At 46.0% G+C, this 23025-nt stretch overlaps 1 long non-coding RNA gene across 1 annotated transcript; it reads left to right on the top strand.

Annotated features, from left to right (window-relative positions):
- The first annotated feature begins 9392 nt into the window (after positions 1-9392).
- LOC119119554 lies at positions 9393-18713 on the top strand. Its single transcript, XR_005097347.1, has 3 exons — positions 9393-9402; positions 14931-14937; positions 18629-18713. It is a non-coding gene; the product is annotated as an uncharacterized LOC119119554 (long non-coding RNA).
- Positions 18714-23025: the final 4312 nt, after the last annotated feature.

Here is a 23025-nt window from a genome sequence, read left to right as displayed (position 1 = left end):
CCTGATTGTCCGTTGCAGTCTGTGCTTGTCTTGTTTGGAGGCCAATCCAAACCAGACAGTGATGGAGGTGAAGAGGACAGACTGGATGATGGCAGTGTAGAAGGTCTTCAGCAGCTCCCGCGGCAGGTCGAACTTCTTGAGCTGTCTCAGGAAGTACAGCCTCTGCTGGGCCTTCTTCCGGACAGAGTCTATGTGGCCGGTCCATTTCAGGTCCTGAGAGATTGTGGTTCCCAGGAACTTGAAGGTGTCTGTGGAGAGAATAGTATTACTGCGGATAGTGAGGGGTAAAAGTGGTGAAGGGTCACGCCTGAAGTCCACTGTCATCTCCACGGTCTTGAGCGGGTTCAGCTCCAGGTGGTTTTGGCTGCACCAGTGGACCAGCCGCTCCACCTCCTGTCTGTACGCAGTCTCATCACCGTCCTGGATCAGTCCGATGAAAGTGGTGTCGTCTGCATACTTCAGGAGCTTCACAGGAGAGTCACCTGAGGAGAAATCATTGGTGTAGAGAGAGAAGAGCAGTGGGGAGAGGACGCACCCCTGAGGGGCTCCAGTATTGGTGGTCCGGGTGTCAGATGTGATGCCCCCCAGCCTCACACGCTGTCTCCTGTTGGTCAGGAAGCTGGTGATCCACTGACAGGTGGAGGCAGGCACCGCAAGCTGGATGAGCTTCTGTTGGAGGATGTCAGGAGCGATGGTGTTGAACACCGAGCTGAAGTCCACGAACAGGATCCTGGCGTACGTTCCTGGGGTGTCCAGGTGGTGCAGGATGTAGTGCAGTCCCATTTGACCGCATCATCCACTGACCTGTTTGCCCGGTAGGCAAACTGGAGGGGGTCAAGCAGGGGGCCCGTGACATCCTTCAGGTGGTTCAGCACTAACCTCTCGAAAGATTTCATGACCACAGATGTCAGTGCGACAGGTCTATAGTCATTCAAACCTGTGATGGCGGGCTTCTTGGCCACTGGACATGTACACATGAATGTATTAAGAGTTGAGTAAGGACAAGGGGCTGACAGTGATACCGTGGGTGGAAGACTGCACTCCCACGCTTGAGCTTGACCTAGAGGTCACCAGCTTGTCAAAATACGTTTTGAAGATGCTTGAGTGTTTTAACCTGCTAACTAAGAGAATCCACGATCATAGTTATGATTATCTGTTAAATTGACTATTGTGAAAGTATGTGTTATTATTGTCACGATGTTTGATCAGTATCAAACATGTATGTAATATTGATGTTCTATTTACACATGAATGTATGAATGTGAGTGAAGACAAGGAGGCGGAAACGGTTAATGGTGATACTAAGTGGTGGAAGACTGAGGTTCCACATATGAGCGTGACCTCGGTCACGTGCATCCAGTTGAAGCCTAAACAAAATCCTGTTTGACGGAACACAAGTCAGAGAAAAAACATTTGCAAATGTCACGTTGATGGACAGTTGACAAGATTTGGGAGTGGGAAACAGGATGAAGCATCCCTGAGAAAATTGTTACTTCCGTGAGAACATGGTCACCTCATCTGGTTGAATCCGGTTGAGACCGGCTGAGATGCAGGTGCAGTCTATTCTGGAAGCATTTGGGTCATCTGAGGCCAATGTATGACGTCATGGAAAAAAACTGGTACGTGACCAAGCAGGCATAGTACCCACGAACTGGACTGGTATAAAAGGTTCGTTCGGACAAAGAGCATCGCTCTCTCTCGCCCAGAGGGCTCTGCCCGTCAGGGGTATGCCCCTGCGGCTACTGCCGTGGGTCGAGAACGCCGATTAGACAAAGATAGATTTCATTCTTTCTGAGATTAACCCTAGGTCCGTTAAGATGAATTTATACTATCTTCAAATTGGACTTAGTCAAAAGTTAAGATCAAAGACAGGCTAGGAGATGCAGACCTCGGTGCAGGAGAGAGAAGCCATTTTTAGGGCGTCGTCATCTCCATTCTTTAGGCCAGCCTGTTCTTTTAAACAGAATTCGGATTTTGGAAGAAGGAGAACTGATCACTCGACTTTTCCACCAAACAGCATTTTAGACCTCTAGCCTCTTACCCTTTTTTACTATATTTTTGAGTTTTCAATCGAGAGAACTTCAAGACAGAATAATTTTTGCTCTATTGAGAATGGTGAGTGGAAATTATTGTTAGTTGTTCGAACAATTGAAACTTGTAATTCTCTTGCTTATTCATTAAATTTCTACTTTATAATCATTTAATTTCGATTAATGATTATTTTGATCTTTTATGCTTTAAATCTCTTTTGTTTCTCTATCATAGTCATACTTTAAACCGTTCAGTTCTTTTTTAAATGAAGACAGCTTTAATCCTTGACATCAGGGAGTGTCAGAATCTGGTTCGAAACCGTTAACTTAAGCTCAGCTAGTGTGAGTGTACGCTAGTGAAAATAAACGAGTTCCCGCGGTCTTAACAAAGACAGCTAAACTATTCCGAGTGGATAACAAAAGCAACAATCTTAATAGGAAAGGAGAGCCGCTGAAACGGCTGCTATCGAGGAGATCCTGGGTCTCGACAAAGTAGTTACTCAACCCTCGGGTTTCTTTGATTTCAGCGGGACTGCCGTCCGGAAATGACGGAATTAATCTAACAATAGATTAGTTACCTGAACAGCGGTTAGACTCGGAACGAATCTTCTTTCCGTACCGGCTGAAATCAATTCTCGTCTCCCCTACAGGCTGCGTTACTGCAGAGGGGCTAAAGTACAGAATTCTACCCTTTAAATGGAGAGCCGGTCACTTACATCAGATAAGTGGACGATTGACACGATTTAGACACAAAATCTCGATTCATAGACTCGCTCTCGTTCCTGACGATGCCTCTAAGTGCGATGCCTAAGGCCCTGGGGTTTGAAGATAAATCAAAGGGTTATTTTCCACACAAATTCTGCTCTTTAGAACATCTAAACTACGTGGGGTGTTACCCTGACCCTGCGTACTCCTATATCGAACGAATGTCACCCTCTCAACGAGCTAAGTTCGATGAATGGTATGGCAAAGAAGCTAGTGGTGTGTTCGATTTTGCTAAACAGGCGATAGCCTACTGCGAGAATGACGTTGACCTGTTAATGCAGGGGTGTGAGAAATTCAGGAGTGAGTTTTTTGAGGCCACTGGAACAGACCCATTCAATGCTGTGACAATAGCCTCTGCGTGCATGAAAGTTTTTTGCGCTAATTTCCTAACCCCTCAAACACTAGCCATTACACCTTCAGACAACTATATGCATCAGTACAAAGCTTTTTCGCATGACACTATTCAATACCTGCAATGGATCATGCATAGCCAAAATATTCACATTGGGCATGCATTGAACGGAGGTGAGATCAAGATAGATAACTACACTGTAGTTATTATGTAGTTATTTTGGTTGTTATCACCATGGCTGCGCAGAATGCTACAACCTCTCTAAAATATGTCCGACAACAAAACGCCCCTTTCAGGAGAGGTTTGATAACACCCAAAAGAAAATTCAGGAACTACAGCTTAAACAGGATGTGCCCCTTGTAATTATGTGGGAGCCCGAATGGTTGCAAATGAAAAAGGTGAGCATAGAGGTGAAGGAATTCCTGAAAAAAGCCAAATTTCCTGCAACTCTCAAGCCGAGGCAGGCCCTCTTTGGGGGTCGAACAAACGCATTCGTTTTAAGATACACAGCAAAACCTGACGAGCGTGTGCTGCATGTTAATGTGACGACATTATACCCTTTCATCGATAGCACAGGCATCTACCCCATCGGAAATCCAACGATTATCCACGGTCATTTTAAAGACCCCAGGTCGTATTTCGGTTTCATCAGCGCCACAGTCAACCCACCCCGTGGTTTGTATTTTCCTGTTTTACCCTTCAAAACAGCTAAAGGTAAACTCGTCTTCACACTGTTCCGTACATGCGCTGAGCATAACAACCAGCAGACAGCGTGTACACATAATGATGATCAAAGATCGTTAACAGGTGTTTGGACAACCCCTAAATTTGCTAAGGCACTTGACCTCGGCTACACAGTTGCAGATATTACAGAAGTATGGCATTACACAAGAGCGAGTGACAAAATTTTCCGGGATTATATCCTAACATTTCTAAAAGGTAAACAGGAATCTTCAGGTTATCTGGCTCACGTGGTCAATCAGGCTGATAGAGAAAGATACATAGAAGGGTATCCATCAGGGTATCCAACTAGACCAGGGGTGGCCAACCAGTCAGAGACTAAGAGCCACATTTTTTACTGTGTCATCGCAAAGAGCCACATCATACACATGAGCACACATGAACACCCCACACACACACACACACGCACACACACACACACACACGCACACGCACACGCACACACACACACACACACACACACACACACACACACCCCTCTGCTCAGCCAAATTTATTGTGTGACATTATTATGTCACGCACCAACATGATAATGACAAATTGACTCCTACAGTACTAAAACCACAGACCAAAGACCACATTTTCAACAATGAACATTGTGTGCATTTTCTCACACAGACAAACTCTCAGTTCAACAAATTCCACAAACAAAAACATAATAAGTTTTTTCACTTACTATGTGTGGCGGGACAGACCATTCGTTTTAGTTTGTCGTTTTCAGGAGACAAGATTTCAATAACGTCACTGAGGCATATTTTAACGAACTCCACTTCATTGTATGGCTTTTTAGCCCGTGCAATGTTCCAAGCCAGTTGAAACAATGCAAGTGTGACAGTCTCTGAGTGCTTCGTAATTTTTTTGAAAAACTGTACCTATTTTTCTGCCTGACTTTTCAAAGTCTCCAAACTTGTGCTTGCGAAATTCAGTCCCTTTTGCAAAGTCCTTATCGATATTGGCATGAAGTGAGCTGAAGTGGCGCTGACCATTTGAAGCTTTTAAATGCGCCAATGACGTCCGACATATCAGGCAGAATGGCTTGCCATTGCGTTAAAAAAAAAAAAACTTTAAGCTTTTCTGGACCTAATGGGCCCCCGTAGTCACAGTCGCCATTCATTAAAAAGCCAGCAAAACCAATCGCTCTGTTTGTCCCTCCTCCTTTGCGGGATTTCACCTCACGCGCATGCGCGTTTGACCAAAATACCATATTGAACTCAAGCGAAGTAAATACGCACGAAAAATAAACACAAATGTTGATATGAACGTAAAAGAGCCGCATGAAACCAGCCAAAGAGCCGCATGCGGCTCGCGAGCCGCGGGTTGGCCACCGCTGAACTAGACCCTTCCAAAATTGCTGTAAACCCGGAAAAAGTTTCAAAACTCTGTCTTAACAATCAATGGGGGAAACTCGCGCAGCGTGAGAACATGACAAACACAAAAATTGTGACAAAATCTGAGGAATTTTTTGAACTTCTGTTTTCAGGTCTGTACGATGTGAAATTCTTCCACTTCATTAGCGAAAAGCGTTCGATTGTACAGTATTGTTTCAACACAAACAATGAGATACCTGCGTCAAAAAGATCAAATGTGGCTGCCGCGTGTTTCACAACAGCCTATGCATGTCTGAAAATGTACAGCTATTTAGAAATTTTACAGAGGAGAGTTCTTTACACCGACACAGACAGCCTCGTGTACACGGTGAAACCGGGTGAAAGTGTTCTCCCTCTAGGGCAGTGCTTCTCAATTATTTTCTGTTACGCCCCCCCTAGCAAGAAGAAAACTATTCGCGCCCCCCACTCCCCACCGTGACTATCCATCTCTGCATAACATTTTATCCTTATTAACATTAAAGAAAAAAAGAAAGACATGGTCAAACTTACAAAGAATAACTTTATCAAATCGTGTTTTAAGTCTGCAACAGAAAAGATTTTAAGTGCATCAATGCCTGAAATTAAGAATAAATAAATCCTTGTTTAAACTGTAAACATGTTTGACCAACTAATTGCACCATTGCAAAATTAAATCAAATCAATAAATAATATTTAATAATTATAATAACTAATAAACTACAAAAACTAAAAAAATAATAACTTATTTACATTCAGTTCAGCAACATTAACTCAGGAGCACAATATATAAAACACTTGAACCTACAAAACAAGGTGAATTAAACAATTTGTGCTCTTTTTTTCTTTCTTTTTTTCATCAAAATGAGGAGGAAGTCAGGTTTAATGGCTACAATGAGCTTCGTCGTATTTCCTCGTCTTAGCTTTCGGCTGACTTTCTTTTGTTTCATTATCTTTGTTTCTCTCCGCTTTTCTTTTCATCCCTGTTAAAAACTTTTTCATGTTGGTGGTTATGTTGAATAACGGAGGCTATAGACGGGACGCAGTCGGAGCTTTCTGTTGACTCAACACTGCTAACCAAGGCAAACCTGTTGTCTTGTAAGTCGTAAAATGTTGCACTGTCGCAAACGTGACAGAAGTAACAATGAGAGCGCCACTGCCGCCTACTGTAGTAAATGCACAATTACACTTTATTCTAGTACTGCCAAAAAAAAAGCCTGTTCCCCAGGGTCACACGCGCCCCCCCAGGTATTGCACCGCGCCCCCCTTGGGGGGCGCGCCCCACTATTTGAGAAGCACTGCTCTAGGGGATTATCTGGGTGATTTGACAGATGAGCTTTCGAATGACAGCATTTTAGAATTTGTCTCAGCAGGGCCAGAAACATACGCTTACAGGACGAGGGAGACAGGTCACACAGTAATGAAGGTGAAGGGGATCACGCAAACTCACGAGAGCGGTCAGAGCATCAATCTCGATAGCATGCTCGGTTTGGTTCAAGGGTACGTCGACACAGCAGGTGCACACTCAGATGTGCTATACGCCCCCCAACACAGCATTGTTCGCAATAAGAGAGGGTTTCATCTCGGAAACACGTCATTTTCCAAGCGGCTTCATGTGGTGTATGATAAGAGAAGGCTGCTAGAGCGAGGCACCACTGAACCGTTTGGCTATTGACATTTCTCTCTATCCCTACGCGCGCGCGCGTGTGTGTGTGTGTGTGCGTGCGTGCGTGCGTGCGTGCGTGTGTGTGTGTGTGTGTGTTCGTGTGTGCGCGTCTGCGTGCGTGTGTGTGTGTGTAAATGGCTTTTAACCAGATTGAATTTGACCCTAGATTAGAACTTCCTTTTTCATCTTTAGTAGCAGGGCCTTCAGGTTGTGGCAAGACTTTCTTTGTAAAAAATGTATTGGAAAATCCTGAACATGTTATGAGAAAAAAAACTGATAATATTGTCTGGGTTTATACTTCATATCAGCCAATGTACGATGAGCTCAAAAACCTAAATAAAGACATCATATTTATCAAGGGACTGCCTGAATCTTTTGATGACGAGAAGTTGTTCCCGCCACAACAGCATCATAGAATAGAATAGAATAGAATAGATCTTTATTTGTCATTGTCACATGTACAACGAAATTTAAAAAGTGCCAACCGATCCGCGCATGCGATAAAAAATAAATAGAATAAATAGAATAAAAAGATTAAAAAAACAAGCTAAAAACCCACAGAAGAACATACACAGACATAATCATTTACGTTTAGCTGCATTCAATGTGACTACCGCTGTAGGGTAAAAACTGTTGGCGAATCTGCTAGTCCTCGACCTAATTAATCTGTAGCGTCTGCCTGATGGCAACAGTTCGAAAAGGGAGTGGCCAGGGTGGAAAGTGTCCTTCAGAATGTTCTGTGTTTTTTTGAGACAGCGGGTTCTGTGTAGGTCTTCCAGTGTGGGGAGAGGGCAGCCAATGATCTTCTGTGCTGTGTTGATGACCCCTTGGAGCTTTTTCCTCTGAGCAGCAGTGCAGCTGGAGTACCAAACACATATACAGTACGTTAAAGTGCTTTCTATGGAGCAGCGATAGAAGGACACCAGCAGTCTCTGTGTAATGCTGTGCCTCCTCAGCACCCTTAAAAAGTAGAGTCTCTGCTGGGCCTTTTTAAGCAGCTCAGAGGTGTTCACGCCCCAGGTGAAGTCCTCCTCGATGTGGACTCCCAGGTAGCGGAAGGAGGACACCCTCTTCACACAGACCCCGTCGATGATAAGTGGTGGAATGTCCGTTTTGTTTTTCCTCCTAAAATCAATGACCAGTTCTTGGGTTTTAGCCGTGTTTAGGAGCAGATTGTTCTCTCCGCACCACTCCGATAGCTGGACCACTTCGTCCCTCTAGGCAGACTCATCCCCCTTTGAGATGAGCCCCACCACGGTTGTGTCATCCGCAAATTTCACGATGGTGTTGCTGCGGTGGGCGGGGGTGCATGCATGTGTGTAGAGCGTGTAAAGCAGTGGGCTCAGTACGCAGCCCTGTGGGGAGCCGGTACCAAGACTGAGAGGTGTGGATGTATGACGGCCCACTTTCACCCTCTGGCTGCGACCCGTCAGGAAGCTCTTAATCCACCTGCAAGTATTATGTGGAAGTCCCAGGCCCTCCAGTATGTCCACCAGTCTGTGGGGGAGGATGGTGTTAAAAGCAGAGCTAAAGTCCACGAAGAGCATCCGCACATAGCTCCCCGGCTGCTCCAGGTGGGACAGTGCAGCGTGGAGGGCTGTAGCTACTGCGTCCTCTGTGGATCTATTTGCCCTGTAGGCAAACTGGTGGGGGTCAAAACCTCTGAACAGGAGTGCTGTGATGTGACCCCGTACCAGCTTTTCAAAGCACTTCATGACCACCGGGGTGAGTGCGACTGGCCGGTAGTCATTGAGGCTTGTGATGTGGCGTTTCTTGGGCAGGGGGACTATAGTGGAGGATTTTAAACAGGATGGGACGGTGGGCTCGGTAAGGGACTGGTTGAAAATCTTTGTGAAGACTCCAGCCAGCTGATCTGCGCAGTCCTTCAGGACACGCCCAGTGACGCCGTCAGTACACGCAGCCTTCCTCGAGTTGATGGTCCGCAGCGTGCGCCTCACCTCGTGCTCCTTCACTGTGAGGGTGAAGCTGCTGCGGTCTGTGGGATGTGATGTGGCCGCTTCAGGTGGCTCGGACTCGAACCGGGCAAAGAAGGTATTGAGGACCTCTGCCAGTGAGGCGTCCCCTTCAGCAGCTCCGATGGTGGTTCTGTAGTTGGTGAGATGCTGGACTCCCTGCCACACCTGCTTGCTGTTGTTGCTGTCCAGGTGATCCTCAATCCTCTTCTTGTAGGCAAGCTGGGCCTCTCTGATGCCTCTCCTCAGGTTGGCTCTGGCTGTGCTGTAGAGAGCCCCGTCCTCAGACCTGAGGGACAGGGCGGTGTCCCTCTCCTCCAGCAGCCGAAGGACCTCCCGGGTCATCCAGGGCTTCTGGTTGGGGTATATCCGTATAGGTTTGTCCACTGTGACAGTGTCTGTGCAGTGCTTGATATAACACAGAACACTGTCTGTCAACACGTTCAAGTCCCGGTGTTCGAAGATGTCCCAGTTAGTCCTGTCGAAGCAGTCCTACAACTGCTGAGAGGCGTCATCAGGCCAGGTTTTAACAGTTTTAGTGATGATAGGAGCTGATTTCCTGATGGTGGTATATGCCGGGATTAATAGCAGTGACATATGGTCAGACTGGCCCAGGTGAGGTAGCTGTTTTGCCCTGTAGCCTAGCTTAATGTTGGAGTAGACCTTGTCCAGAGTGTTAAGTCCTCTAGTGGCACATTTAACATGCTGATGGAAACTAGGGAGTGCTGCTTTCAAATCTACATGATTAAAGTCCCCTGCCATGATGTGGACTGCGTCAGGATATCTGCTCAGCTGGCTGCTAATACTGCCATGTAATAGTCCAATAGCTAGCTTAGCATTAGCCTCCGGAGGTATGTAAACAACAGTCGTCATGACTACGGTAAATTCACGAGGGAGGTAAAAGGGCCTGCATTTAATAGTCACGTACTCCAGGTCCGGGCAGCAGTGACTGTCTACAGTCACCATATTAGTACACCAGTTGTTATTGACGTACATACAGAGCCCCCCCCCCTTGCTCTTGCCGGAGTTCTCAGTCCTGTCATGACGCTGTGTGGTGTATCCTGCTAGCTCGATAGCAGAGTCCGGTATGAGTGGATGAAGCCAGGTTTCGGTGATCAGTACCATGCAGCAGTCCTTCACGGTCTGTTGATTCTAGATGACATCATCTTCCAGGCTTCGGATAATCCGGAAGTGGTTCAAATATTCACCCAATATAGACATCATAAAAATTTAAGCGTTATAATGCTAACACAGAATGTATTCCATCAGGGCAAATTCAGCCGTCCTATTAGTTTAAACAGTAATTATTTGATTTTGTTCACAAACCCCGGCGATAAATTGCAAGTGAACGTTCTGGCGAATGAAATTTGTCCCAACAACCGGACGTTTTTCCTGGAGTGTTTTGAGGATGCTACAAGGGAGCCGCACGGGTATTTAGTGATAGATTTGACACCTTCATGCCCAGAACAATATAGACTACGTACAAGTGTACTACATAACCAGTGGCCTGTTGTTTATATCCCCAAACAATAAAACAATGACGAAGCTTTTAAAAACAAATGCTCCGTTACTCAAGTCTTTGTTTACATCCAAACCGGCCAAATGTAAGCATTTGCCTTTACTGGCCGCATTCGCACCTGTTCTGGGAAACATCGTTAGTGGTTTTATGAACAAATAATAAAATAGAGTTTGAAAACGGCGCAGAAAATGTACCTGGTCTCCCCTTATCAGCTCGAGAGGCTGAGCCGGCCTGCTCCGACCATTCTTTGGATGAAGAGATGAAGCAGGTTTTGGACAATAACAATTTTAATTTAAAAATTTTAAAATAATTTAAAAAGATCACAATTTATCAAACTCTGATGCAACGTTACATAGGGTTGGTCAAACAAAAGGACTCCGAACAAATTCCTATCACGATTCACAACAAAGGCAATGAGGCGGGTGAAAGAAAGACGACAGATAAGGTGACCGGTGAAGAATGGGGGGATATTGGGTGCCATCGGACCACGTTATCGCCGCAACGCCATCTATGTGTTGAAAAGATTATCGGCAGAGGATGTAAACTGGACACTGCTAAGTGAATTTATTTTTAAAGGAAAAACTGTCAAAGGGTCACATATGAGCGATTTGTTAAAACATATAGTCGTGAGTGGAAAAAAACTAGCCGGTCAACCGGTAGGATGGACCGAATTTCTGCGTACATTAGCACAGCTTAATCTACCTGAATCAAGCGTCTCGAATCCCTTGGCTCGTGCTGATTTTAAACTTTTAAAATACGCTAGGGATGAAGATGAGGATGTTTCTTATGCAAAAGATGTAAGCGTGATAAATAAAAGAAAAAGAAAGAAGACCTCGCCGGTGGTAAAGTGGGTTAGTTATTAGATGTTAGATACTATTGTTGTTACTGTTACTGAAAAAAAAAACACATGACTCTGTAACTCCCTTTAACAATGTTTATTGAATAAAAGAGATTTTATAAAACATTAACACGGTTTCAGACAATGACATTTTTTAAATTTATGCAATGAACATGATGTTTGTCCGCCACACATCCGGTCTGGCCTCCGACATTTTTTGACAAACTCGCTAACCATTGCGTCGTTATTAAGAGGATCAAAAGTGTAATGAGTCAACAATTCCTGGTAAGTAAGACCCCATCCATGTTGGCACAAATAATACATGCATTGCTGACCGCAGGTGTCTGTCAGCTTGTGTTGCAGCTGGCTGTTCTGGTATTCTACCCGACTAGAATGCTTCTTTAGAAATCTGTATATACTTGACGGGTAATATAGATTGTCCGGTGGTAGACCAAAAGGGTCAAAGAATATGGCCAAACCATCCTCTTCTAGAGTTAAAGCGAGCCAGTGCTCCCCGGGGAGGTGCCTCGGATGCGTGTTTACAATGTAGTGTCTAGGGCAGGGGTCACCAACCTTTTTGAAACCAAGGGCTACTTCTTGGGTACTGATTAATGCGAAGGGCTACCAGTTTGATACACACTTAAATAAATTGCCAGAAATAGCCAATTTGCTCAATTTACCTTTAACTCTATGTTATTAATAATTGTTAGAATAATTAGTTTTGCAGAAGCGCTGGTCGGCCTGAACCGGAGGTCTCACAATCTTCGCTCAAGCCAATATATCTGTCTAGCTTTAAGGAGTTCATTTTCTCCCTTCCTTTTCTTAACCGTGAGAGGCCCTCACTAGTTATGAACAGAACACCTTTGTTCTTTGTTTAGTTCAAGAGAAGTTCTTTCTCTTTTATACCTTGTAGTTTCTATTGATAAATTGTTGTTGACCGGGACAGTTTTGAAGTTATCCCATATTTACTCAATGTTTGTTTAAGTAGACTTCATGCAAGTTATCTCACATCTACTTAACGTTTGTTGGAGTGTATGCACGAGAGGTATCTGATTATTTACTCATCATTATTATTGTGTGAAACGTAGCAAGAAAGTCTAGAGCAGGGGTCTCAAACTCCAGTCCTCGGGGGCCGCATTCCTACATGTTTTCCAAGTTTCCCTCGTTAAACACACCTGATTCAAATGATCAGTTCATCCTCACGTTCTGCAGGAGCCTGATAATTGAATCAGGTGTGTTTAACGAGGGAAACTTGGAAAACATGGAGGAATGCGGCCCCCGAGGACTGGAGTTTGAGACCCCTGGTCTAGAGCATTGTTTTACAGCAGGGGTCACCAACTCCGGTCCTCAAGGGCTCCAATCCAGCCTGTTTTAGGTGCAGCCCTACAACAACACACCTGATTCAAATGATCAGCTCATCAGCAAGCTCTATTAAGGCTGATAGCGATCCTGATTATTTGAATCAGGTGTGTTGTTGTAGGGCTGCACCTAAAACAGGCTGGATTGGCGCCCTTGAGGACCGGAGTTGGTGACCCCTGTTTTACAGGGACACGGCATCCAGGTTTGGAGATCGCAGCCGAGAACGAGGCTGCCAACCACCTAAGAACAGACTCTGCATTCCTGGGGTCACGAATCGGCCAAGGCCATGTGGCCTCGCACCACACAACATTGTTAGCTAGCTAATCAGCGTTGCTACAGCCACAATCTCCCCTCCCTTTACTGTAGCAACGCCTCTTGTAACCAGGGCAACCCAAAATAAAAAGAGGAGATAGCGGAAGAGGAGTCCAGAATTGGTGGAGGACTGTAACTGGGCCTTCTACGTAATTCTCCTCGCGAGCAAAAGGAATACTGGTTGTCTTCTCCTCTTTGTTTCCAGCGTGTAAATTAATGTCTGATGGTATTTAGTCCTGACAATAATAATTAATGATATTTATCTTTGTGGAAACACTGATTATCTTAATGATTTCTCACATAAAATATATATAGAAACAGATAAATATCAATATGCAACACTTTATTTTTATATTTTCTTTAAGTGCACATTTTTCTAATTGAACATTTTCAAATGATCACTTCTAAGACAGTCTTGTGAAATCACAATATCCCATTTCAACTAGCTAGCCACTAACATTTTTTGACAAATCATGAATTACTTTGCACCATGTTTGTACAAATAATAACTCATGTAAAATACAAACGTCAACTCTCAAATTTTCAAATAAATCATGTCATACTTTGAACTTGACACCAAATCTGTTATCTGTTTCTTTGTCAGTTAGTGGGAAGTCTGGCATTGCATGCTGTTAACTAGTGTGTTGTACTCTGGTGTGTAACTCGACACTGCAACTCTGAGTGAGTCTTGCAGATGTGCATCAGTGAGGCGTGTTCTGTGTTTGTTCTTGATGAAGTTCATGTCAGAAAAGGCTGATTCACAAAGATAACTTGAACCAAACAGGCTTGCAACCTTCATAGCTGCTGCGCATACACCACTGTACTTTTCTGTGTCAACAAGGCACCAAAAGTTTGGTGCAGCCTGGTGGGCTTTGAGGTGGAGGTCATTTTGCAGTGTTACAATTTCAATCTCCACCTGTTCAGCATCCAGGCTGAATGTTGCACTTAACTGCTCAGCAATGCATGATATGTCCACGTTCATGAAAGTATTACAAATGAACTACACACATGGCTCAATCTGATCCAGGTCACAAAACCTGTTCTCAAACTCTTGCCCAACTCTGTTTATGACCTGAGAGTACTTTTCTACAACTTTGTCAAAAGCCTCAGATGCAGAAGCATTGTCTTTCAGCACCATCTGCACAGAGGGAAAGTGCAGCACATTTTTTCTTTGCAAATGCACAGAGAAAAGGTTCACCTTAGCTTTAAATGCACTTAAAGCACTTATCATATCGGCGACAGTTTTACCTTTGCCTTGGAGCTCACAGTTCGAACTGTTCAGTTTTCCAGTAATGTCCGTTAAAAATGCAAGGTCAAGTATCCACTCAGTGTCCTCCAGCAGCACGGTGTCCTCACCTCTGGACTGCATGAACTCTTTGATTTCACCCAAAAGTGACAAAAAACATTGTAAAATTCGTCCCCTGCTGAGCCATCGGATTTCTGTGTGTAGTAGCAGGTCACCATATTCAGCTGACTGCTCCTCCAAAAGTACCTTGAGTGTTCTGTGCTGTTTAGCTCTGGAGCGGATGCTGTTTATGATCTTCACGACGGGAGTCATTACGTGTTCAAAGCAGATCACTTTTGCACATAAGGCCTGCTGGTGTATGATGCAGTGGTACTGCAGAAAGTTTGGGAACTCTGGGTCAGCTTTACAGTGAGCAACGAATCCTGTGTGTCGGCCGATCATAGCAGGAGCTCCATCCATAGTCACTGATACCAGCTTTTCCAGCGCCACCTTTTTTTCCACCAAAAACTCCTTCACTGCGTTATAAATGTCAACTCCCCTCGCAGTTGTCTTCATTGGCAGTAGTGTCAGAAGTTCTTCTTTTGTGGAGAAATCATCAAACACCATCCGGATAAATACCATCAGCTGCGCCGTACTGCTGCTGTCCACCGAATCGTCCCACTGGATGCTGAACCACCGGCACCTCGCCAGATCACGGTCCAGCTGGTCAGTCAAGTTCCCAGACATCGCCGACACTCTTCTTACCATTGTAGTTGCCCCGAGTTGAACATCGGAGAGACTGGAGAGTACATCGGTTCCATACTTCTCGTCTCCAAGCAATGTTTTAGCAATTATCATCATTGCTTCTTTGACAACCTCTCCGTCTGTAAATGACTTCTTTTTCTTCATCAAGAATTGCGTAGCTCTAAACGAGGCTTCGGTTGCTTTTTGGGAGTTTTTAACCGGGGTAGTGAAAAAAGACTGCTGTTTGCACAAAGCTGCCTTTAACTCGCGGGCTTTTTCTGCTCGCAGTGCGCTGCCCGGTGGGTAGTTAGCATGGTAGCTTGTGTGACACGTAGTGAAATGTCTCTCCACATTGTGCCGCTTTGCGATCGCCACAGTTGCCTTGCAAATTAAACACACGCAGGATCCTTTCACAGTGGTGAAAGAAAAACTCTACCTCCCATTCGTTGCAAAAATGATGTTTTCTTTCTTTTTTCTGACATTTCTGGGGTAACTCTCCTCATATTCACTGTGTCCGCTAACGTTAGCTTGTTTGTAAGAGCGCAACATACGCTATGTTTTGGTAATGCGCACTTTAAACTATACTAGGTCAGAGTTCATTTATATTAAACACAAAAAACTCTTTACATTTTAAGTGTTTATGTATATATTGTCATTTGTAAGTTACATGTAAATGTGATTTAAACAAGAATAGCTAAATGAATAAATACAATTTAAAAAATAGAGGCAGCTCACTGGTAAGTGCTGCTATTTGAGCTATTTTTAGAACAGGCCAGCGAGCGACTCATCTGGTCCTTACGGGCGACCTGGTGCCCGCGGGCAACGCGTTGGTGACCCCTGGTCTAGCGGTTTCATTCTGAAAGCGGTGCATTCACTATTGTTTGAAAAACTCCACATTCGCTATTAAACACTTCTAGCGTCAGATACAGTAGATCCATTACCTCTCCATCTTCTGCTCCATCAACAGTTTGAGTTTGTTTTTAGTCAGGACATGTTTTAACTAAGGCAACTTTCATAAAACTAAACAAATTGTAACATACAAAATATGCTGGAGGCACATCAAATATACTGAAATATAAGGCCTTCAGAGGCCTTCAGCAGTCTCCCTCAGAATTAAATGGCCCCAACACCTGGTCTTTCTTTCTTTCAGATGTCTTCATCAGCACGGCGCTTTAACGATTCGACAGGTTACAATGGTCCATTATATTTCTTTTTAAAAAAAACCCACAACAGAAGCAACACGGAATAATAAAAGACAAAACAAAACAATGACCTATGTTGATTTGGTCATTTGTCAGGATTGGAGACGACTACGACCTCCCCTCGAACTATTGAATGTCAAATTAGGTGCACCAACGCCTGGCAGCTATAATACATGCCCCATACATGTCCCCATCCAAGATGGCGCCAGCCAGCCAAAATGGCGCCAGCCAACCAAGATGGCGCCGCCTCGGCTGGCGCCATACACATTAGCATATACATTAGCATAACAATACCCCATCCAAGATGGCGTCAGCCAAGATGGCGCCGTCTCGGCTGGCACCAAACATTCTCTTATTCTCTCTCATACATTCAGGATTCATTACAAACTGAAATATTGCAAGCCTTTTTGTCATGCCGTCATGTTTTGTGGGTTATTGTTGTCTTGTCTTTTTGTTGTATTGTCACTTCCTGTTTTATTTTGATAAGTAACTCTCCTCTCGTTTCAGTTCGTGGGCCCTTCCTCTGTGCGTCAGTCCGCTTGTCTTCATTGATCCTAATCGTGTGCTGGCCAGTCACGGGCTCGGCAGAGTCAGAGCAGCTGACCGCCGCAGTACGCTCCCAGGCGTCACGGCTCGCCCAACACCAGGAGCAAATGGAGGCTCTGGGTCTTGGAGTCCAAAGGCTCGCAAAGACCCAGGAAGAATTCAGAGGGGTGGTGGCTACCCAGGTGGGAATGCTGAGCAAGCAGATGCAGGAAGTTCTCTCGCTTTTGACCGCGGGATCAGCGGCGACGCCCAGTCCACCAGCTGCCTCCCCTGCGGCCCGTCCTGCTATCGCTCCCATTGCCATGGGCGCCAGACTGGCTCCTCTGGAACACTACTCCAGGGAATCCGGACTCAGTAGAGCCTTCATCACCGAGTGCGAAATGCAGTTTGACCGGTCTCCAGGCGAATTCCCCACGGAACGCTCCCAGGTGGCATTTATGGTCTCCTACCTAACGGGTAGGGCCCGGGCGTGGGCGACCGCCAAATGGGCTAGGGATTCTGTCACGTGTCATTCCCTCCCCGCCTTCATCGAGGCCCTGTATATGGTGTTCAATCCAATCTCCTCAGATCGGGAGAACGCTCAGGAGCTATGCCCGCTGACCCACATTCGGGAGTCTGTCGGGGACTACGCGATCCGCTTCCGCACTCTGGCTGCGGAAAGCAGGTGGAACCCTACGGCCCTGTATGACATCTTTCTCAGGGGCCTTTCGGGGCCCATCTAAGATCAACTCATCCCCTCCGACCTCCCCACCGACCTCAACGCTCTCATCGCCCTAGCCATTCGCACGGACAATCGACTACAGGAATGGAAGAGGCAGCGCGCATGCAGGAACGCACCAGCGTTCTCCCGCACATCAGTGGCCGGGTCTTCGCCCCTCGAGGTGCACCGCCTCACGCAGAACCTGGCTCCACCGGGACGGTTACTGGGATCGAACCCATGCAGTTGGGCAGAGCTACATTGACCGAGGAGGAAAGGCAGCGCCGACGCCAGGAGGGTAGATGTTATTATTGCGGTGCGCAAGGATATATCCTCCCCTCCTGCCCGGTGAGGAAAGGCCTGATGGTGAGTACCTTTTCTGCCACCAATCAGAAGGTTCGGGGCCTACCCAGCGGCACAATTACTTGCTTAGGAAAAGACACTGAACTTGGGGTGCTAATAGACTTCGGGGCCGATGAGAGTTTGGTCGACTGGTCGTTTGCTCGAAGATTAGGGGTCAAGACTGAACTGTCAGACACGACAGTGAAAGCTAAGGCGCTCAATGGAAAAGCGCTTTTTGATATTACTCACGTAACCAAACCCATCTCTCTGTCTTTTGGCAACCATCATGAGAAATTAAGATTGCATGTCGTAACCTCCCCTATGAACCCTCTTATCCTCGGATATCCATGGCTAAAACGGCACAACCCAACCATACCAACAACCGGAGAGATAAGGGGATGGGGATCCCATTGCCAAGTTTCATGTCTCGAATCTAACCCCCCGATTGACTCTAAATGTGATCCTGACCCTGTTTTTACTTCCTCTGCCCTAGACCCAGAAACCCCAGGTCTGACCGGAGTACCCGAGTGTTATCACCAACTCGCAGAGGTATTCAGTAAAGTGAAGGCTACCTCTCTACCGCCCCACCATCCATATGATTGCGCCATTGAGCTCCTGCCCGGCTCTACCATACCCAAGAGGCGGCTTCATTCCCTTTTGGCACCTGAAAAACAGGCCCTGAATGATTATATTGACGCGTCTCTTAAAGCAGGTTTAATTGGACCGTCATCGTTCCCTGCAGGGGCCAGATTCTTTTTCGTGGGCAAAAAAGACGGTACCCTACGCCCCTGCATAGACTATAGCCCACTCAATCAAATCACGATTAAGAACCGGTACCCCCTTCCACTCATGACAACCATATTTGATCAACTGCAACAAGCTCGGGTGTTCACCAAGCTAGATTTGCGCAACGCGTACCACCTCATGCGCATCCGGGAGGGGGATAAATGGAAAACGGGATTTAATACTCCCAGAGGACACTTTGAATACTTAGTGATGCCGTTTGGCCTCACCAATGCACCCGCTGTATTCCAGGCCATGATTAATGAGTATTGAGAGAATTTTTGGATTGTTTTATGTATATTTGGACGACATTCTTGTCTATTCACCGGATTTAGAGACTCATAAATGTCATGTTAAGATGGTATTGCAATGCCTCCTTGATCACCAGCTTTATGTCAAGGCCGAAAAGAGCGAGTTCCATGCCGATACTGTATCTTTCCTAGGCTTCATCATAGCCCCTGGTAAAGTGCAGATGGACCCGGCAAAAGTAAGCGCGGTGACTAAATGGGTTACACCTGATAGCCGCAAAAAAGTGCAGCAATTCCTCTGCTTTGCTAACTTTTATAGGCGGATCATCAGAGGCTTCAGCGCCACAGCGGCTCCACTGCATGCTCTAACATCCCCGAAGGTTCCGTTCTGTTGGACGGCGAAGGCGGCATTCTAGGAGCTGAAGAGGCGCTTCAGCTCCGCTCCCATCCTCACACTACCCGACCCAACTCGCCAGTTCGTGGTGGAGGTTGACTCATCCAACCAGAGAATCGGGGCCATCCTGTCGCAGAGGGCCCAGACCGACAACAAGCTCCATCCGTGCGCGTTCCTGTCCCGACGGCTGACGTCCTCAGAGCAGAACTACGATGTGGGGGATCGGGAGTTGTTGGCTGTCAAACTGGCTCTGGAAGAATGGAGACACTGGCTGGAGGGAGCACAGCAACCTTTCGTGGTTTGGACTGATCACAAAAATCTACAGTACATCAAGAAGGCTAAAAGACTGAATTCACGCCAGGCTCGTTGGTCCATGTTTTGTAATCGATTCAATTTCACTTTCTTACAGACTGGGGGCCAAAAATGCCAAACCAGACGCACTGTCACGCATGTTCAGTCCGGATCCTGTGGCCACGGAACCAGAACCCATTCTTCCACCTCATTGTGTGGTGGGAGCAGTAACCTGGCCAATAGAAGACCTGGTGAAGCAAGCTAATGGCGACGAACCACCCCCTAGGGGATGTCCAGGAAACAGGCTGTTCGTTCCCCCAATGCTGCGCCCCCAGGTTGTCCATTGGGCACACACCTCACTGCTCGCCTGTCATCCAGGCGTACGAAGGACCATGTATGTGGTTCGGCAGCGGTTCTGGTGGGCATCCATGGAGCCAGACGTCCGGGAATACATTGGCGCCTGCTCCGTCTGTGCCAGAAACAAGGACTTGCACGGAGCCCGTGTGGGCCTGCTGCATCCCCTCCCCATTCCTTCTCGACCGTGGGCCGAGATATCTATGGACTTTGTCACAGGGCTTCCTTTGTCTAAGGGTAAAACGATTATTTTAACCGTAGTAGATAGATTTTCCAAAATGTCTCATTTTATCGCCCTGCCCAAATTACCTTCGGCCAAGCGAACAGCGGAGGTCATGATGAACCAGATTTTTAGAATCCACGGTTTCCCACGAGATATCGTCTCTGATAGAGGACCCCAATTCTAAGTTTCTAAGTTTTGGAAGGAGTTTTGCAAACTCATTGGGGCTACTGTGAGCCTCACTTCGGGTTATCACCCGGAGGCTAACGGCCAGACGGAGCGCATAAATCAACAGGTGGAAACCGGTCTCCGTTGCCTGGTGGCCCAAAACCCCTCATCGTGGAGCAAGAACCTCATGTGGGTAGATTACGCCCACAATTCCCTGCCTACCACTGGTACCCGGATGTCTCCCTTTCAGTGCGTGTTTGGTTACCAGCCCCCGGTCTTCCCCGAAACTGAGCAGGAGGTGTCCGTTCCCTCGGCGCACGCCTTGGTGCCTTTGGTCGGCGCCACGAGCCACTCTGATCCGCCAAGGGGACAGGGTCAAGAGGATGGCATACCGCAGGAGGCGACCGGCACCCGCCTACCGGCAGGGCCAACGAGTCTTGCTGTCGACAAAGGACCTTCCCCTCCAGGTAGAATCCAGAAAGTTGGCACCCCGTTTTGTTGGACCGTTTCCCATCTCCAAGGTCGTCAACCCAGCCGCTGTGCGTCTTCGCCTGTCCAGGTCCCTTTCCGTTCATCCCACCTTTCATGTCGGGAAGATCAAGCCGGCCATGGACAGTGGAATGGTGCCAGACCCCGTACCGCCTCCGGCTCTGCGTACAGTGGAGGGGGGGCAGGCTTACGCTGTCGAGAAGCTATTGGCGGTGCGCAGGAGGGGTCGGGGCTGGCAATTTCTGGTGGACTGGATGGGTTATGGACCGGAGGAGCGGCAATGGGTGTCGACGAGTTTTATCTTGGACCCTGACCTGTTTGCTGATTTTTATGCGGCCCATCCTGATGCTCCTTGTCCGTCTGGGATCCGGCCCTAGTGTATGTCATGCCGTCATGTTTTGTGGGTTATTGTTGTCTTGTCTTTATGTCGTATTGTCACTTCCTGTTTTAATTTGATAAGTAACTCTCCTCTCGTTTCAGTTTGTGGGCCCTTCCTCTGTGTGTCTGTCTGCTTGTCTTCCCTGATCCTAATTGTGTGCACCTGTGCCCTTGATCCTGATTGTGTGCACCTGTGCCCTTAACCTTCTGTGTGTATTTAGTCAGAGTCTTCCCCTTGTCTTGTGCCAGTGCGTCTTGTCCCGTCCAGAGCACCAGCGATCGCGTGAGTTTCATGATACCTTTTGAGAACCTAGTTTTTGTGAAGAAACCTTTGTCGTCAAGCCTAGCTCTGAGTATTTCAGTTTTTGTTTTTTGCCACCTTGTTTTCCCTCTTTTGAGGCGCTTTTGTTTTTTTGCTGACTCCAGCCTGTCAGAATAAATTCCTTTTTTGTTGTCACTCTGCATCTGAGTCCTTTCCTTGATCTAAGTCTGACACTTTTATTATTTTAATATTGCTGAGTATGGTTTACAGCTTAAGAAAACTCAAAAATCCTATCTCAAAAAATTTGAATATTTCCTCAGACCAAGTAAAAAAGAAGGATTTAAAACAGCAAAACAAAAGCAAACATTTGAAAATGTCCATTAATGCACTCAGTACTTGGTTGGGAATCCTTTTGCACGGATTACTGCATCAATGCGGCGTGGCATGGTGGCAATTAGTCTGTGGCATTGCTGAGGTGTTATGGACGCTTCAATAGCAGCCTTTAGCTCATTTGCATCGTTGGGTCTAATAAAAGGCTTGCAATATTTCAGTTGGGTTGTAATGAATCCAGAATGTATGACATTTTTGTTTTTTTAATTGCATTACAGAAAATAAAGAACTTTATCACAGTATTCTAATTTTCTGAGACAGTCCTGTATATTGAGTTACACATTCATTGTAAATTATTGTCTGTTGTTCGATGTTATCAACAGTGCACATTTTGATGTTTTTAACTTCCTAGCGTGTAATATTTTAAAATGTATGAAACAGTGCTGCATTGTATAATCTAGCTTTTTTCTTTCTTTACCAGATTCAGTGTGACGAGTGTTGCAGGCGGTTCCATCTTGTATGTGTCGGGGGGCATCCAACCGAAGGCTCTTTTTGTGTACAGCATGTACAGAAATTAAATGCTGAATTTTTTAAGCTTGCTTGAAGAACATTTTGCTTTACTTTTTATTTCTTAATAAAGTTTAAAGTTGTTATTTTTTATGTATGTTATATGATTAAGAAAAACCTGTTTGACCAAAATAAAGACAACAAAATTGATAAAGTGCAGTAATAATAATAATAATAATAAATTATATTTATAACGCACTTTATATTCAGGGGAATCTCAAAGTGCTACATGGCAGATAAAAAACAAGAAAACAAAACAAGGACAAGTATAAAACAACTGGACGACAACCAAGATATGAGAGAAATTACGGAAATGCTAAGGTAAAGAGGTGAGTTTTAAGTCCAGTTTTGAAAGAGTCAGTGGATTGGGGTGCTCTTAGGTGGTCGGGGAGGGAGTTCCACAGTGTAGGGGCTGTATGGCAGAAGGCCCGGTCGCCCATGGTGCGCAGCTTGGTTTTCGGAACGTGGAGAAGGTGTGAATTGGATGAGCGGAGGCTTCGGGTGGCAGGTTTTGGGGCAAGGAGTTCTTTGAGGTATGGGGGAGCATGTCCGAGGATACAATGGTGAGTGAGGAGGGCGATCTTATAATCAATTCGGAATTTGATGGGGAGCCAGTGCAGAGAACGGAGGATGGGTGTGATGTGATTGCTTTTCCGCACCCTCATCAGGATCCTAGCAGCGCTGTTTTGAATGTACTGAAGCCTCTGGAGGCTCTTGCTAGGGATCCCGATGAGGAGTGCGTTACAATAGTCTAGCCTTGAGGAGCTATAATAAAGCTATCACTGCACAAATCATTTATTTGTTTTTTCTTCTTCGTTATTAAGTTCGAACTGCACAATCCATTCAATAACTTCTTCACTATGAGTACTCAGTCATACAACAGTTAA

This window comes from Syngnathus acus, chromosome 2, assembly GCF_901709675.1.
Source record: "Syngnathus acus chromosome 2, fSynAcu1.2, whole genome shotgun sequence".
Classification (NCBI taxonomy): Eukaryota; Metazoa; Chordata; class Actinopteri; order Syngnathiformes; family Syngnathidae; genus Syngnathus; species Syngnathus acus.
Note: the sequence above shows the minus strand (reverse complement) of the source record. Positions and strands in the feature narration are given on the sequence as shown.